Source organism: Xyrauchen texanus, chromosome 35 (genome assembly GCF_025860055.1).
Source record: "Xyrauchen texanus isolate HMW12.3.18 chromosome 35, RBS_HiC_50CHRs, whole genome shotgun sequence".
Lineage (NCBI taxonomy): Eukaryota > Metazoa > Chordata > Actinopteri > Cypriniformes > Catostomidae > Xyrauchen > Xyrauchen texanus.
Genome location: NC_068310.1, coordinates 11,464,212 through 11,482,675, shown reverse-complemented (window position 1 = coordinate 11,482,675; position 18,464 = coordinate 11,464,212). Strand labels below are relative to the sequence as shown.

At 41.4% G+C, this 18,464-nt stretch overlaps 1 protein-coding gene across 1 annotated transcript in view; it reads left to right on the top strand.

Moving 5' to 3' along the window:
• LOC127629008 (sterile alpha motif domain-containing protein 10-like) overlaps nt 1-18,464 on the top strand; it is a 128,538-nt gene that overhangs the window by 45,082 nt on the left and 64,992 nt on the right. The gene's annotated exons all lie outside the window — the stretch shown is intronic.

Sequence of the window (18,464 nt, the reverse complement as noted above, 5' to 3'; positions counted from 1 at the left end):
GGCAGAATATGCTCAGAATTCCCTCACACACTCCTCTATGGGACTAACTTTCCAATGTGTGCTGGGATACCAACCTCCTATGTTCCCTTGGTCGGGTGAACCCTCTACGGTGCCAGTGGTGGATGACTGGATCAGGCGGAGCGGGCAGGTGTGGGACAGCACACACGTCAGATTGCAGTGGGCTGTTCAGGCCCAACAGATCCAAGCTAATCGCTCTACAGATGGAATATTGCTAATAGCCTACAGATTAAGAACTAAAGACAATTATACATGTAGACAATAATAATCAAAATAAATAAGCTTAAAAAATTCCCTTGTGTTCCCTAAAAAATGCTTCCAAATTTGCTTTCTTAACAGTTAATGCTGCCTAAAGAAAATTAAATAATACTACATTTTAGGTACAAGGTAAACGTGTCTTACATTACTTTATGATTTAATCACTTTCGTCTTTGTTTATTTAATATAAAGATATATATTACTGAACCTGCAGAGTTGCGTTCACAATGCATGAAAACCAAGTGGAAATAAAGCACATTAAACTCACAGCATCTCCCGAGATGGTCGAAGATCATTATCAGCATTCTCACAGACAACATTATTCTTGCAAACAATTTTCAGACAAATTAATGAATTTAAAACTCTTTACATGCACTTGTTCCAGGTGCTGCATGCCTATAGCGTTAAATGTACAGATCTGCGCGCGCGTGTTCAGATCTGCACGTTAGTGTGGGAATTGTCATTAGTCGCGGTTTTGTTATTTCTGCTCGCGAGTTGTTAATTTGTGTGCACAATCATATTTTTTGTGCTGGAATTTGGGATTTGCAAGTTCTGCAGGTTTACATTTGTGCTCATGGTGCTCACACTGTTGAAATTCACTTGCGTGCCATGTTTATGCGCTTGCGCTGTTTTGTCCAACATTTAACGCCATACATGCCTCTGAACAAACAGCAAATCACGAGCATAGACAGCTATTCTTTTGTCTGTTCTTAAAAATATAATAAAGCATGTGTTTCTTCAAGTGCACGTCTTTGTGGCTAACAGCATTTCTTGTCATGTGTCACTCCGAGAAGTCTTATAAGTCATTCGCCTGCTGCGGGTATATGAGCAAAATTACTTGCACATGAAAAACATTTGAACGAGGAACTTGTGAACTGGATTCAGCCTCTTCACATTTGTTGGGTGCTAGTTTTAAACCCTGGCCACTGTTTAATATATTTGGCAACTTCCCAGACTTTTGGCAACTTTCCATGGTTTTGCCATTTCCCGATACTATCAATCATCTTCTGTTCGCAATCGGCATCAGGATCTTTGTAAGACATTGTCGAAATTCCGATTACATCATACTATCACCCAGCCCTATTCTGATCTCTCTCTCTCTTCACACTCTCATTTTCAAATCTCTTATATGCTGATATGCTCTGGTATCATCTTTTACCCTTCATTACATATTTTGTATTTGCCAAGTGCTCTCTGAAGCACTAATCACATTAGCAATGCTTGGAAAAGAGCTTACATAAGAAAGCCAACTGGGAGTGGGAGATACACAGACAGAGAGAGTTGGGTCAGAGAAAGAAAATGAAAGTCTAATGAGCTTTATAAGCACATCTGTAGTTTTTATTTTACAGTTGGGTGTTTGTGTAAAGTTGCTTTGAACTGTGAACGGTGAAAGGGTATTCGTGTGTGCAGAACTGTACTACTTATACAGTTTTTTATGGCGTTTAATATTGGACAAAACATTGTTATTTTCTGCACGTGCGCCTAACTGTACACACGCGCAAGTTATTTTCTGCACACAAGTCGGTTTTGACACTCAGGGGCGGGGCCAAATCCTTTTTGTTAACAAATGCTATTGGCTGCTGACCAAATACTGTATTGATTGGCTGCATCTCTTTGAATCTCTCGTGATTGGCTGTTGTTGGACGAGAACAGACAGAAAGTAGGAAGGATGTTGCAGACAGTAAAGAGGTTATGGTTTCTTTCTAAATTCCTCCTTAATTTCTTGTAGCTGTAAGATGTTTTGTTCATACACACACACAAACACACACACACACACACATATATATATATATATATATATATATATATATATAGAGAGGCAAGATGACACTAGCTGCGTTTGAATAAAACAAGAGCACGTCCATCTGAACTGTGATAAGAGACATGAAAAAGGGCCGGATGCGTGGTCATTATAAAGCCTTGCTACTGACGACGATCATTATCGGTCATATAATGCTGTAACTGACAAATCAGAATCAAACATTTCAGAGAGACATTCCTGTAATAATATTATATTTGATGTACACTTGATTTCCTAACCTGGCCTTATTGTGCTGCACCTGCTCTGCTTTCCCAGCCCCAAGGGTCCCAGGGCCTGACTGGCTTCCTCTCCTTTCATCTATATAATGAATTCACTAGCAAAGACCACGCCTCAACAATGAAGATGGAGTATTTTTATTGAAAGGTCGTGTTTGGATGAAATAGGGAGGGAAGAATGTTGAGGTCCTCGATCCGGCTGATCGGGAAGTCTTGGCGGGGAGACTCAGAGTGGGGGCTTCGTCTCGCTAGGTAGCAAGCCAGGTGGCTGGAAGACCCCCAAAGTTTTAAATGAGCAGATACGGGCTTGAGCTTGACGGAGATCATTGAGATTATTGCGGATGTATGAGCGATATGCTTCGGATGACCAGCGACCTAGCACTCTGATCGTTTTATCCGAGATACCTGTGCTGGCGGCCATGGTGGCTGCTCCGATCCGGAAGGAATGGATGGAGTAGTGTTCGGGAGATATTCCGGAGACGCTGAGGATATTTTGAAAGTGTTTGTTAAACCAGAATCTTGTAGCCATTTTTTTGTTCTCTGCGAGAAAGAGTGGTTCTTGAGGTAATGAATGGTTGGCATATCTGGAAAGAATGTATTTAGAAAGTGGCTCGTATGGGCTGAGAAAGGAGTTGAGGCGAAAAATGTAGATGGGGAATGACTCTCCTAGTTGGTCGGTTTTACTTTTCTTCAGCGTGTATATGAGGGAATCTGAAGTATGAGCTGTGATGTCTGAAAGGCTTGGATAAATAGCAGGGTTGAAGGCAGAAGTAGATGGGGCGAATTCCGAGCACCTCAGGAAGCCGAAAAATGCGAGGAGGAACATGGACTCCAGCGTTTTGTCGACCAAAGGACTCAAGTAGCCCGAGCGTAGCGTGAGGATGCATTGTCTAAGAAGGTCTGAAGTTAACGGCAAGCGTTTAGAGAGGGGGACTGGTTCGTGTTTCCATAGACCTTTGATGAGCATTGACACGTGAGAATGAGAAATGGCGTGGTATGGGTTGCCGGTAGCGAGTTTGTGGATAAAGTTGATTCCGGATAGGTAGGTTTGAATGGAGGATGCACGGATTTTTTGAATGGAATGGGCATGAGTGACAAAGTTGCAAATGGACCAAACCTCTGTCAGGGGAAAAGGGAGTCTGTAGAAGGTGTGGTATGCCTTGAAACAGTTCCAACCAGTCAGGTAAGCGGAGAGGGTACTCTGAGCGAGGCCGTCGAGGATCGCTCCCCGTGAAGCGTTTGAAAGATCTTCTAATTGTGGATTTAGTTGAAGATGGAGGCTGAAAACTGTGGAACTGGCGTGGGATGGATATCTGATTCTGGAGCCAAGGTTCTGAACTTCTGGAAGGAAAAACGAGACAAAGAGTCAGCAATGGTATTGTGGTAGCCAGGAACGTGAGCTGCTTGAATGAGAAACTGGTGTTGGGCGGATATTAGTGTTAGTCTGCGAACAAATGGCATGATGGCTTGAGAACGAGATCGACCTTTATTTATGATTTCGACTACTGCCGAGTTATCGGAGTGAATGAGTATGGAGTGTCTGGACCATTCGTGCCCCCAAAGGATGGCTGCTATGATGACGGGATACATTTCATAGAGTGCGGATGATGGGGGAACGTCTGATTGTTGGACAAAGCATCTAAACTCGGGCAGCCATTCGGAAGCGAACCAACAACCGCTGTAGTATCCCCCGAAGCCGGTGGAAGGCGCTGCGTCTGTGTACAGCTGAATGTCTTCTGGCTGAGTGATGTAGTCGTTATAGAAGAAGGATATGCCGTTCCATGAAGATAGGAACTTTTGCCAGAGGTGCATTTCCATTTTACAAGCTTCGTCCAGAGTGACTTTGTCATGGAGAGAGGGGATTGTTGCTGCTTTTGTTAGGAGATTGGAAAGGAAAAATTTTCCTTGAGGAATTATTCTGATGGCGTAGTTAAGGTGACCAAGGAGCGCTAACAGTTGTTGCTTTGTGCACCTGACTGCTAGAAGATAATTTCATAGGAGTAGTGATATGCGATGTATTTTCGTGGGAGGCAGAGATGCTTGGATGGTGACGGAGTCTAAAGTGATACCTAGAAACTCGATAGAAGTGTGTGGCCCTGAGGTTTTCTCTTTTGACAGGGGAACGCCAAGTTCGTAAAAGACTTTGATGAGGGTGGAAAGCCCTGAGTGGGGAGGTGCTGATGGGGGTGTGATGATGAGGAAGTCATCGAGAAGATTTTACCTTAACTGGTGTACTGAGATACTTAAGTAGTCAGTCTGGTAGAGCGGTTGTGTTGTGGGGGCAAGAGTTCCTTGCGTGGGCACCGCTGCAGAAGGAGCAGGTGTGAAGGAGTCTGCAGTTGGAAAGTGAGCAGCCAAGGTGGTTGAAGTTGTTAATACCATTCTGCCTCCTTGATAGAGGATTGGTCGTCCTCTTTTGTCGATGCTTTTGGGTAAGGGAACGTGAGCTGTGGGGTATATATCGAGGGGTTTATGGAATAATGGGAGGAGGTTTGGCTGCTGTAGATAGTCGGTTGAGTACCGAGTTTTTGCGTGCTGAGGAGGGTTGAGAGTGGAAGGGGGTGATGACAGTGCACGCTGAGGCTGGATGTGATGGTGCTCCGCAGAGCTCGCAGGAGAGTGAAGTGCGGGCTGCGAAAATGCGGCAGTAGAGTTCAGCGTTGAGGGTACCCCAGTATGTTCCTTGGTTGAACTGCTGTAACCAACCTGCTGCTTGAGTGGCGAAAAGAACATGGTAGTTGTAGAAGCCTGTCCCTCCAAAACGTACGGCCATGTCTAGTATAACTGATTGGTAGTCGTCTAGCTCGGTCCTTCGATCTGGATAGACGGAGCAAATTATGTCGCGGTAAATCGAAAAAGCTAAAGCAAATTCGGTAGGGGTGAGGTCTTTAGAGCGTGAATTTATTGTGTGGCTGAGCTGCATTAAGCCTAGACTGGTTTGCAGCTCTCTGGGCTGGCTGATATTTGAGAGGGATGGCTGAAGAAGTTGGGCTAGGTCGGTGTAGTTACCTGATAGGATTTGTAAGCGTAAGGATGAAGAAACGGGGGAGGGTCGATGAATTGATGAAGCTGGGAGAGGAGGTGGTGCTGCTGTAGTGAAGGTAAATGGGCTACTGTTTATTGGCAGGATGTGAGGGTATTGGGAAGGGGTGGAGTTAGGATGGGTGAGGGAGGGGAAAAGGGGTGGATTAGTTGGAAAGAAAGAAGAAATAGGATGAGGTTGAAAATGTCCATTGAGATGTAGATTTCCAGGGTATACTGCAAAGGAACTTGATTTGGGTAGGTTGATGGAGAGGAACTAGGAATGACGGGAGCCGTGGTGCTATTAACGGCTGAAGGAAGGGTAGAAGAATGGATGGTGGGATGAAAGGATGTAAGTGCGTGAGGATTTGAAGCTGATTGTGAGCATAGGGATGAAAAGAAGGATGTAATGATCTGGGACAGATCTGAGGTAGAAGGAGCAGATAATGCTGGAATTTGCGCTTGGACTCCACTAGGTGGCGCGGATGCTGCTGGCTGAGGCCGCTGTGGAGGAAGCGTGGTGACGTCACGAGTGACGGTGGGAGGATCGCGTGAGAATGCCGGATGTGTTGGGGGCTCAGGGTTTGTAGTTGCTGATGTATTGTTGGATGCTGTATAAAGTTGAAATAATCTTGATTTATTGTCGGAGCGGCTGAAGCGGATGCCTTTATCCTTGAGGGCTCGCTGAAGGCGGGCCACGGTCCAGTCTTTAATGCTGTTCTTTGGAGACGTGCCGTGAACACGAACGCGAGCTCGCCTTGGAGGACTGCGGGTGGATGAATGAGAGAGATGCTGTTCACGAGGAGATCGATCGCGACCGTGCCTGTGGCGATCTCTGATAGTAGCTCTCGTGAGCGGGGAAGAGCAGTCCTGTGATCGAGTCGGGGTTGGAGAAATCTCCGACAGTAAGCTTGGATGGGAATGCCCGTGGGTTTGAGGAATAAGAACGGCGTAGCGCAGCCGGTGTGGAATTTGGCTGTGTGAGGACTGTTAGAATGATTTCCTGGGTGAAGGATCGTTTGTTCGAAATAAATTTTCGTCTGATTCGGAAGGGTTGATCTGAAGCTCGGGATCCATGGTAAGCGAGACCGTCGAGAAACTGAGACAAACGGAGCTGAGGAGGTTGGTTCCGTATAAGTGCGTTGACGGGCAGAAGCTGATTGGTTGAGGCGTGGTCCGCTCCCGAACTTTAGTTAACTTGTTAACTTCATTTAATGTAGAGGCTGATGAGTAGTGGATGGCCCTAGCAGTACCACACAAACAAGCTGGGAACTATCTGGCATCTAGCTATCTACACTTACCATTTTGTGAAAAACTAACGTTCCCTTCAACATTAACATTAGCTGGATAGATATGGATAGATAGGGTACCTCTAAACAGGTTCACTAAATGCCTGGCTGCGCTCTATATTTCCACCTATTTTCAGTTGTTATCAAAGACAGAAAACACACACACACACACACACACACACACACATATATATATATATATATATATATATATATATATATATATATATATATAAACGCACAAAACATCTTACAGCTAAAAAGAAATTAAGGAGGAATTTAGAAAGAAACCATAACCTCTTTACTTAGTCATACATTTTTGGGGCATTTACATGTAAATGGTTGAAATCATACTTACTCTATGTGATAGATAAATTGTTTCGATAAATATCCACTTGTATGCTACGTCTAAAGGATGCTTTTATTAAAAAACATTTCTTTAATATTTAAATTTTTTCTCAAGCCTTTTGATCTGGAGACTTTTTTTTTTTTAAACCAGTACCCCCTTGCTGTTTGCTTTTTGTTGTTCAGTATTGTGTAGGGGATGCTTTTCTTTCATTTACACTGACAATAATTGTATTGTTCCAATTGATGTATATTTCTTATTTCTCCACTAAGTTTTTTCTTGTCAAAAATAAAAAGATCCCGCTTTCTGTCTGTTCTCGTCCAACAACAGCCAATCACGAGAGATTCGAAGAGATGCAGTATAGTATTTGGTCAGCAGCCAATAGCATTTGTTAACAAATAAGGATTGGGCCCTGCCCCTGAGTGTCAAAACCGACTTGTGTGCAGAAAATAACTTGCGCGTGTAGAAAATAACTTGCGCGTGTGTACAGATCTGCGTGCGCGTGTGCAGAAAAGAACTTGTGCGTGTGCAGAAAAGAACTTGCGCGTGTGTATAGTTAGGCGCGTGCGCATGCAGAAAATAACTTGCGCGTGTGTGGGACTTGTTAATTTGTGTGCACTTGTTAATTAGTTTGTGATTTGCAAGTTCTGCAGGTTTAAATTTTACGTGCAAGCTGTGTCATGGTGCTCACATTGTTGAAATTCACTTGCGCGCTGTGTTTTTGCGCTTGCTCTGTTTTGTCCAATATTAAACGCCATAGTTTTTGCTGTATGAAGAATGTAGGCATACACTGTGGACAGTATGCACATTTTCTGTATGGGCAAATCTCATGAAAATATGCCTGGATCACCCCTTGTGAAAATACTGTCATGACAAACAAACACATTTCCCCCAAAATATTCATTACCGTAATGCTCCCAAACATTTTACGTATTCCGATTATTCTTGATGTTGATATTCACAACATTCGCATTACTATATTGTAGTAATTTTAAATTAATCAGTTTGAATCAGCATAAATCAAAGGCAGATTCACAATGTAATGAAGATGTAATAACACATATAAATGGGGGCCTGGGTAGCTCAGTGGTAAAGAAGCTGGCTAGTTCGCTAGTTAGAATCCCAGGCCGTGCTGAGTGACTCCAGCCGGGTCTCCTAAACAAACAAATTGGCCCGGTCGCAAGAGATGGTAGAGTCACATGGGGTAACCTCCTCGTGATTGCTATGTGATTCGCTCTCGGTGAAGCCTCCACACGTGCTATATCTCCTCGGTAATGCGCTCAACAAGCCACGTGATAAGATGCGTGGGTTGACAGTCTCAGACGCGGAGGCAACTGAGATTCGTCCTCTGCCACCCGGATTGTCACTACGCCACCATGAGGACTTAGAGCACATTGGGAATTGGGCATTCCAAATTGGATTGAATCCGATCCCCAAAAAATACAAAATAAAATAGATAGATAGATAGATAGATAGATAGATAGATAGATAGATAGATAGATAGATAGATAGATAGATAGATAGATAGATAGATAGATCGAGGGTAATAATTGTAACATAAAAGTAAAAAGTGGAAGGAAATTGATTCCTTTATTACTAACAAAAAGAGCCTCACAAAAAGAACTTGTGACATCTTTAAAAAGTGCATTAAACATTACAAGAATTAAATAATCCATTCATCACCTATACCAAAGTTGAGGTGCACGATATTGTCTTTTGAGCAGCAAGAATATTCTAAAAGAGCAGAAAACAGCAGAGTTCTACTGAGTCACACAAGGAACAATTGTGTCAAGTTTTATGTCATGTTTCTTGCAGTAGACTCCACTGCATCAGCATCAACAGTAGAGCGATGTGCTTTGTTCCTGTAATGTTCGAGCAGGCTAGCTGAAGACAGGACGAGGCAAAGATGTGTGAGAACCCAACTGCAGTTTTATTTAAAGTGCTGGTATCTAAAGAGACATTCAAAACCAAACAAACGACTTGTCTATAATGTTACAAACAACAATATGACGTTACACCTACAATACTTCACAAAGGACAAGGGAAAATACATTGAGGGCTTACATACACACTGACAAGGGAAACACATGACAAAGACAACCAATAACAAGACTAAACAAAAAAATTAACCAATGAAAAGACTGATAACTAGTTAACAAGACAATAAACAAATGAGAGCAAGACACATGAACATGCGGGAAACATGATATCACATGATTAGATAAGGAAGTTAACTAATTTTAAAATAAAAGACCTGAAAACAAGACCATGAATCTAAACATGAAACAAGAACACACAAATACATTACAGTTCCATATTGCTGCACATTTTGCAGTTGAACTATTGTATACACTGTGGGCAGGACCCTTCTGAAACAATTAATTTCAATGTGTGAGCTGCAAACTATTGGTCAGGTAGTAAGAAATAATAAACATTTCTTTAAAACATATCTTGTTCATTTTAAGTGCATAAAACAATACAAACATTACATGAACAAACAGTAATGAAAATCAAAAGCAATGACATTTGCTGAAAGCTAACAGCTCAACATTCTGACACATTTGCTTTAAACCATTACTACTTAATAATAGTCCAACACCTATTCCTTAACTGGGGTACATATTTTACTGTTGTAATCTAAAAGGAGCACATGCTCAAAATGTTCATCTGTGAGACTATTGCGCTTGGGGGTAAGAATATGATGATATTGGTATGAAAATTATCAATAAATTGACAATTTATTGCCATTGCCTTGTATATGTAATCATGTAATCTACAAATAAGTAACTATAACCAGAATTTTAGTATTTAAAAATGTTATGTAATCAATTTTTTAAAGATTTGTTTTAATTATAATTTGATTACATAATCCAGATTACTTGTAATCTGTTACTACCCAGCACTGTAAATACAGTACATTGCAAAAGTTTTAGGCATTTATTCTAAATTAATGCCATAAATAGTTTGATCAATTCATGTCCAACAAATTCCAGTAACCATAAAAAAGCCAAATCAATATTTGGTTTGACCACCTTTGCATTCAATAGCACCAATTATCCTACGTCCAACTAGACACAGTTTTTCTTGTTTTTTGGCAGATATGATGTTCCAAGCTTCTTGGACAATATGCCACATCTATTTAGGCTGTCTCAATTACTTTTGTCTTTTCATGTAATCCCAGACTGACTCAACGTTCAGTGGTGGGCACTGTAAGAGCCATGCCATCTGTTGCAGGGTGTTACGTTTCCTCCCCGTCTAGGGGTTGGGAAGAAAACTAACAAGTGATTAGAAACTTAAAGAAAAAAAAAAGTGTTTGGAGGTCTTCACTCCTGTCCCAGCCAACAATAACCACAACAGGTTACGAAAACAGTTTACAAGATTATTTTCTTCTATAAATACAAAACAAAGGGAAGCATAAAGTCTTCAAGAGGGGACCAGGCCAACATAACAAACAAAATGAGTCTAGCTGAAAGGGAGGCACAAACTACTTACCCTTACAAACAAAGAAATAGAAAATTAACAAAAAATTAACTCACTACCTAGCCATAAACAAGAGAAAACAATTTTAATGACAAAGAAAATGGCCCCACCTCTCTACCGCTTCTGTAGATACCAAATGATCAATGACACACCCAACAAAGGATCTTATAGTTACAATGTTTAAAGTGGGGTAACAGTTTAACATAAAATACAACATTTAGTTTCTAATTAACAACAGCACTAAATCACAAAGTCTACCAAAACTGGGGCAGGAGGACAGAGTCCCCCCCTAGCAGACTTTCCACCTCAGCTTTATTCACATGTTCTTCAGGTAGTGGACCAATCAGAGCTGCTCAGCACTCGATCTTAGCTGATGTAAATTAACCTGGTTGGGATGAAAGAGAACACAAGGGAGACAACAGAAAACATACAAACAATGTATAATCAATATACATGCAACTTCTACATCCACAGATGTAACAAGGAAATAAAGAGATATACGCCCTTGGACGTAACACAGGGCTCCCTGTTCTTCTATTTTATTGTAATCTTTTTGCAAAAGGAATTGTCTAAAATGTATATTTCCCATTGACACCCTAAAACTGAAGAAATAAATAACCATCTTAAGACAAATGTTTTTGTGAAACATATTATGTGCCTAATAATTTAGCACAGTACTTTATATACTTCCATTTACATTTATTTATTTGGCAGATGCTTTTATACAAAATGACTTACAAAAGAGGAATACATTATAAGCTAATCATCTTAAGGAGACAACGGTACGACAACTGCTGTATTACAAAGTTTCACTAGCTTCAGAATATTAGTATTTAAGATAGATTTAAATATACACTCACCTAAAGGATTATTAGGAACACCATACTAATACTGTGTTTGACCCCCCTTTCACCTTCAGAACTGCCTTAATTCTACGTGGCATTGATTCAACAAGGTGCTGAAAGCATTCTTTAGAAATGTTGGCCCATATTGATAGGATAGCATCTTGCAGTTGATGGAGATTTGTGGGATGCACATCCAGGGCACGAAGCTCCCGTTCCACCACATCCCAAAGATGCTCTATTGGGTTGAGATCTGGTGACTGTGGGGGCCATTTTAGTACAGTGAACTCATTGTCATGTTCAAGAAACCAATTTGAAATGATTCGAGCTTTGTGACATGGTGCATTATCCTGCTGGAAGTAGCCATCAGAGGATGGGTACATGGTGGCCATAAAGGGATGGACATGGTCAGAAACAATGCTCAGGTAGGCCGTGGCATTTAAACGATGCCCAATTGGCACTAAGGGGCCTAAAGTGTGCCAAGAAAACTTCCCCCACACCATTACACCACCACCACCACCAGCCTGCACAGTGGTAACAAGGCATGAGGGATCCATGTTCTCATTCTGTTTACGCCAAATTCTGACTCTACCATCTGAATGTCTCAACAGAAATCGAGACTCATCAGACCAGGCAACATTTTTCCAGTCTTCAACTGTCCAATTTTGGTGAGCTCTTGCAAATTGTAGCCTCTTTTTCCTATTTGTAGTGGAGATGAGTGGTACCCGGTGGGGTCTTCTGCTGGTGTAGCCCATCCGCCTCAAGGTTGTGCGTGTTGTGGGTTCACAAATGCTTTGCTGCATACCTCGGTTGTAACGAGTGGTTATTTCAGGCAAAGTTGCTCTTCTATCAGCTTGAATCAGTCGGCCCATTCTCCTCTGACCTCTAGCATCAACAAGGCATTTTCAGCCCACAGGACTGCCGCATACTTGATGTTTTTCCTTTTCACACCATTCTTTGTAAACCCTAGAAATGGTTGTGCGTGAAAATCCCAGTAACTGAGCAGATTGTGAAATACTCAGACCGGCCCGTCTGGCACCAACAACCATGCCATGCTCAAAATTGCTTAAATCACCTTTCTTTCCCATTCTGACATTTAGTTTGGAGTTCAGGAGATTGTCTTGACCAGGACCACACCCCTAAATGCATTGAAGCAACTGCCATGTGATTGGTTGTTTAGATAATTGCATTAATGAGAAATTGAACAGGTGTTCCTAATAATCCTTTAGGTGAGTGTGTATATATATATATATATATATATATATATATATATATATATATATATATATATATATATATATATATATATATATATTTAGTGACTGGTGAAGTGCTCATGGAAAAGACGTGTTTTTAGCCATTTTATGAAGACAGAAAGTGAGTCAGCTTCACAGAGGGAGTTGGGAAGGTCATTCCACCAACGTAGTACGGTGAAACCAAAAGTCTGAGAAAGTGTTTTGGTGCCTCTTTGTGTTGGCCAGTGAAGAGAGACAAGGAGTGGTGTAACATGCGCTCTCTTTGGTTCATTAAAGACCAGACATGCTGCTGTATTCTGGATAATTTGCAGGGGTCTAATTGCACATGCAGGGAGGCCTGCAATGAGAGCATTACAGGAGTCCAGTATAGTTATAACAAGTGACTGAACAAGAAGTTGTGTGGCATGTTCAAAGAGGAAGGGTCTTATCTTCCTGACATTGTAGAGTGTATATATACTTGATCGTGCTGTCTTTGAGATGTGGTCTGTGAAAGTTAGTTGGTTATCGATAGTTACCCTAGATTTCTGACCGTCTTGAAAGGTGTTACTGTAGTTGAACCCGGCTGCATGGTGATGTTGTGTTCAACAGCAGGGTTGGCTGGAAAGACAAGAAGGTCAGTCTTTGCTGGGTTAAGTTGCATGTGGTGTTCCTTCATCCAGGCAGAGATGTCTGTCAAACAGGCAGAGATTCGAGGAGTCACTGTGGGGTTGTTGGGCTGGAAAGACAAATAGATCTGTGTGTCTTCAGTGTGGCAGTGGTAAAAGAAACCATGTGCCTAAATTATGGATCCCAGTGATGTTGTATATATAGGAAAGAGGAGTTGCCCAAGCACTGAGCCCTGAAGTACACCAGTAAGTAGCTGATGTGACTTGGACACCTCACCACTCCAGACTACCTTGAAGGACCTACCTGTGAGATAGGAATTAAGTCAAGCACAGTTCCTATGATGCCCAGAGTAGGGAAGGTGGAGAGTAAGATCTGATGGTGGACTGTCTCAAAGGCTGCAGAAAGGTCCAGTACAATACGGATGATCTGGATCCAGCTTTCGCCTGTTTCAGTGACTCAGTGATAGACAGCAGGGCAGTCTCGGTGGAGTGTCCACTTTTGAAACCTGACTGTTTGTCATCCAACAGATTTTTCTGTGAGAGATAGTCAGAAATCTGATTGAAAACTGCCCTTTGAAGTGTTTTCACCATGAATGGGATGAGAGAGACTGTAATGTTCTAATTGTGTGGGGTTAAGTGCAGGTTTTTTCAGCAGCGAGATTACTCGAGCCTGCTTAAATGTAGTGGGACATTGCCTGTAGTTAGAGATGTGTTAATTATGTGTTTGAGTGCAGGTAGGATTGATAGAGTGATGGCTTAGAGAAGGTGGGATGGAATGGGTTCAAGGGAACAGGTGTTGTGATGGTTGGAGAGGAGGAGTTTAGAGACATCCCTGTCAGTCAGAGGAGAGAACATAGAGACAGAAGAGTTGCATACAGGAGATGGGTGTTTGACAGGGTTTGGTGCTGAAAATGTATTGCTGATGGCTATAACCTTATTAGTGAAAAATGTGGCAAAGACATCTGCTGACAGTGATGTGTCAGGCGGTGGAGGGGAAGGACAAAGAAGTGTGTTGAATATATACTATACAATATATACTGTACAATGAGAACTGTGGGAAAAAATATTGTATATTTTTTTTTGTTTCATTGTTTGGTCTTTTATACATGTAAAGTGTTATAATTAAATAATTATAATATAATACAAATTTGTGGGGTAAATTATTTTTTAATTATCATGATAAGCATCTGACAATTCATGTACTGAATGTATGTAACAGAGCACACTGCATGGAATACTGTATCTGAAAATGTAATGCACTCAACATAACCTTCCATTTCCAGTGTAGTGAATGAACAGTAGTAACAGTAATTTTACATTATTTGAATGACAAGAGCTAAAATGCAGAATTGAATTAAAAATGCAAAACAACAGTTTTTTATTATTTCTGATATGATAACTGGGTTCCACTCACTGCAAATATGCACATAATGAGGTCATGTGACATCAGTGAAGCGTTCTGTCATTTGAAATGCTTCTTGTTACACATACTGTTCCACATTCTATTTTTCAAAATTGTAATCAGTATACAGTGTATACACTTTAGTATTCCATTCAGAACAATACCGTAGTTAGTGTGTGAAACACAAACTTACTGAAGGTTTTTTTTAGGTTAAAAAGTTATTTGATATCAGTGGATACTTTGTATGCATGGACTGATGTAATTATGCTGTTGGATCAGACACAGACTCTGACACACACATTTACATTTTCGTGCAAACACACACTCAAAAGGTGTCTGCCTCATCCACCAGCTCTGTGACCTGATACACCTTACCTGTCACATCCACTGCTGGAGGAGTTGAATATTGCCCTTCATTTACACCATTTTTGTATGTGCCCTAAAATTTTTCCCTTACATAAGACAGAGCTTCGTTTTGAATGACAGTTAGAACAGCAAAAATCCCATTGAATATGACATTTTCAATTTCCACTTTCATATTTTATAAAATATTACCAGATTTTTAGAGCAATCTAACTCGGGACTCATCATAATTGTCACGATGTGGGTAATCAGGAGAAGGCAGACAGAAGGTAGGATCCAAACGCGGCTTTATTGACACAATAAAATAACAAAACACGGGAACAAAAGAAAGGTCCATAATGGGAAAACAGAGACAGAACCTTGGGAGGACACGTGGACATCAACAAGGGGAACAGGAACCACGAACGAGAGAGTAGACACAGGGAACTCGGGCTGGAAACAGGGAGCTAACAATTACATCCATAAACAAACAAACAACGACCGACAGAGACTGAACAAACAGACAGGGTTTAAATACATGGACATAGGAAGACGGGAACCAATGAACAAACAGAACTCAAACAAGATAACAGGGTGATAAACTAAAACCAAAGACAACTAACGAGGGCAGGTGAAAACAATGAACAGAGCACACGAAGGCTGACAAGAAAACTATGGAAGTAAAAGGGTGACAAAAGTGAAAAGCTAAGGAGTTAGAAAAGTGACAAAAATGACAAACAAAGGGCAACAGTGAGACAAGACACGGTAATCATTACAATAATGCATCCTTAATTTAGTCTTTTTTTATTTTTATTTTTTCTCACCTTTTCTCCACAAGTTGGAATGCCCAATTCCCACTACTATGTCCCTGAGGTGGCGCGATTACTCGCCTCAATCCAGGTGGCAGAGGACAAGTCTCAGTTGCCTCAGCTTCTGAGACAGTCAGTCCGCACATCTTATCATGTGGCTAGTTGTGCATGATGCCGCTGAGACTCCCAGCATGTGGAGGTTCATGCTGCTCTCCGTGCACAAATTACCACATGCCCCATTGAGAGCGAGAAACACTAATCACGACCACAAGGAGGTTACCCCATGTGACTCTACCCTCTCTAGCAACCGGGCCAATTTGGTTGCTTAGGAGACCTGGCTGGAGTCACTCAGCACACCCTGGATTTTAACTCGTGACTCCAGGGGTGGTAATCAAAATTTCCTGAGATACCCAGGCCCCCCTTAATTTAGTCTTGACGTGAATTATGCTGTAAATTAGGTTTCAAATGTTTTGACATTTGCTTTGATCAGAATCAACAGAGTTCAAATATTAATGGTAATGTAGACTGTTGTTTTATGTCTGTAAGTGCAAAGTTCCACTAATTTCATATATTAAGCTAAACCAGTTGAAGACCTTCTAGGCCAGCCTGGGAGAGCAGCTAGACCATCTTTAAACGCTAAGATCATCAAACCAGTTTGTTTAGTGATTGGATGGTTTAAGCTGTTTTTTGTTTTGTTTTTTCAGCAGAAATGAGTACTGGAAATCTTTGTAAATATTTATGATAAAAATAAATTGATAAAAAAGTTTTCTCATGGTTGGGCATTTTATGGCACAATGACACAATGGTTCACAATCCAAATCAGAATCAGAATGTGCTTTATTGCCAAGTATGCTTACACATACAGTACAATAACTTTGTCTTCCAGTGTAGCAACAAGATGGAGATAATAGATAATAATAATAAAAATGGAATAAAAAAAAAAAGTGAATAGAAAATGTAGGTATATATAGAAATACACAATAAGACAATATATATATATATATATATATATATATATATCTTATATACAGATGCAAGGGAATGTATGGCAGAAGAGGTAGTGTATGTTGGATTCATATTAATATACTAAGCTGTGTATTGCACATAATTATTGCTCAATGGTCAGTTTTAACTGTTCATGTGATGGATAGCCTGACGAAAAAATCTGTTCCTGGGCCTGATGGTTCTGGTGCTCAGTGCTCTGTAGCACCTGCCATAAGGCAACAGTTCAAAAAGGTAGTCGGCTAGGTGAGTGGGTTCCAGAGTGATTTTTCCAGCCCTTTTCCTCACTATGGAAGTGTACAGGTCTTGAAGAGTGGGCAGGGGGCAACCAATAATCCACTCAGCAGTCTGAACACTCTTTTGTAGTCTTCTGTGAACCAGCCATTCAACCTCCCTTCTGTATACAGACTCAGTGTCATCTTGGAAGAGGTTGATGACAGTAGTTCATCTGCAATCTTCAGGAACTTGACAGAGGGATCCTTGGTAGTGCAGTCATTGCTATTCAGGGAGATGAGTAGTGGTTATGGCACACATCCCTGGGGGGCACGAGTTGTCCAGATGTTGCAGGATATGATGCAATCCCTCGTTGACTGTATCATCCACAGACCTGTTTGCTCGATAAGCAAATTGAAAGGGATCTAGAAAGGGTCAAGTGATGTCCTTCAGGTGGGCCATCACCAGTCTCTCAAATTACTTCATGACCACAGATGTCAGTGCAACTGGTCTGTAGTCATTATGTCCTGTGATTTTGTGTTTCTTTGGGGCAGGAATGATGGTGGAGCATTTGAAGCAGCAGGGAAATTCACACTGCTCCAGTGATCTGTTGAAGATCTGTGTGAAGATGGGGGCCAGCTGGTCAGGTCAGGGTTTTAAACAAGTGGGTGAAACACAGTCTGGACCCTGTGCTTTCCTTGTCTTTTGTTTCCTGGAAGAAACGGCACACCTCCTCTACACAGATCTTAAGTGCAGATTGAGTAGCAAGAGGAGGGGGTTGCAGGAGGTCTTGATGTTTGTGTGAAGTGAAGGTCAGAGCGGGTGTGGGGTGTGAGACTGGGCTTTAAAACCTACAGTAAAACAAATTCAAGTCATCAGCCAGTTGTTGGTTCCCTACAGAGCTAGGGGATGGTGTCTTGAAGTTAATAAAGTCTTTCAGGCCTCTCCACACTGATGCAGGGTCGTTAGCTGAAACTTTGTTTTTCAGCTTATCAGAATAGCTTCTTTTAGCCACTCTGATTTCTTTATTCAGTGTGTTCCTGGCCTGATTGTACAATATTTTATCCCCACTTCTGTAAGCATCCTCTTTGGCCTGATGAAGCTGCCTGAGTTTGGCTGTAATCCATGGTTTGTAATTGTTTTATGTTAAATAAGTCCTAGTAGTAAAGTACATGATATATGATATCACAGTATCTCTGAGTTTGTCCAGATTGGTGTCTGTAGCCTCAAGTACACTCCAATCAGTGCAGTCAAAGCTTGTAGTTTCTGCTCAGCCTCATTGGTCTGCTCTTTACAATCTTTACTACATGTTTAGCTGATTTTAGTTTCTGCCTATAGGTGGGAAGAAGATGAACCAGACTGTGATCAGAGAGTCCCAAAGCTGCTCCAGGGACAGAGCGATATACATCCTTTATTGTTGTGTCTCTTCTGTGTATTTCTGTCTCTCGTGGGGCATGTAATATGCGATCTGTATTTTGGCAGTTCACATCTGAGGTTGGCTTTGTTAAAATCACAGAGAATAATAATAAGTGAGTCCGGGTATT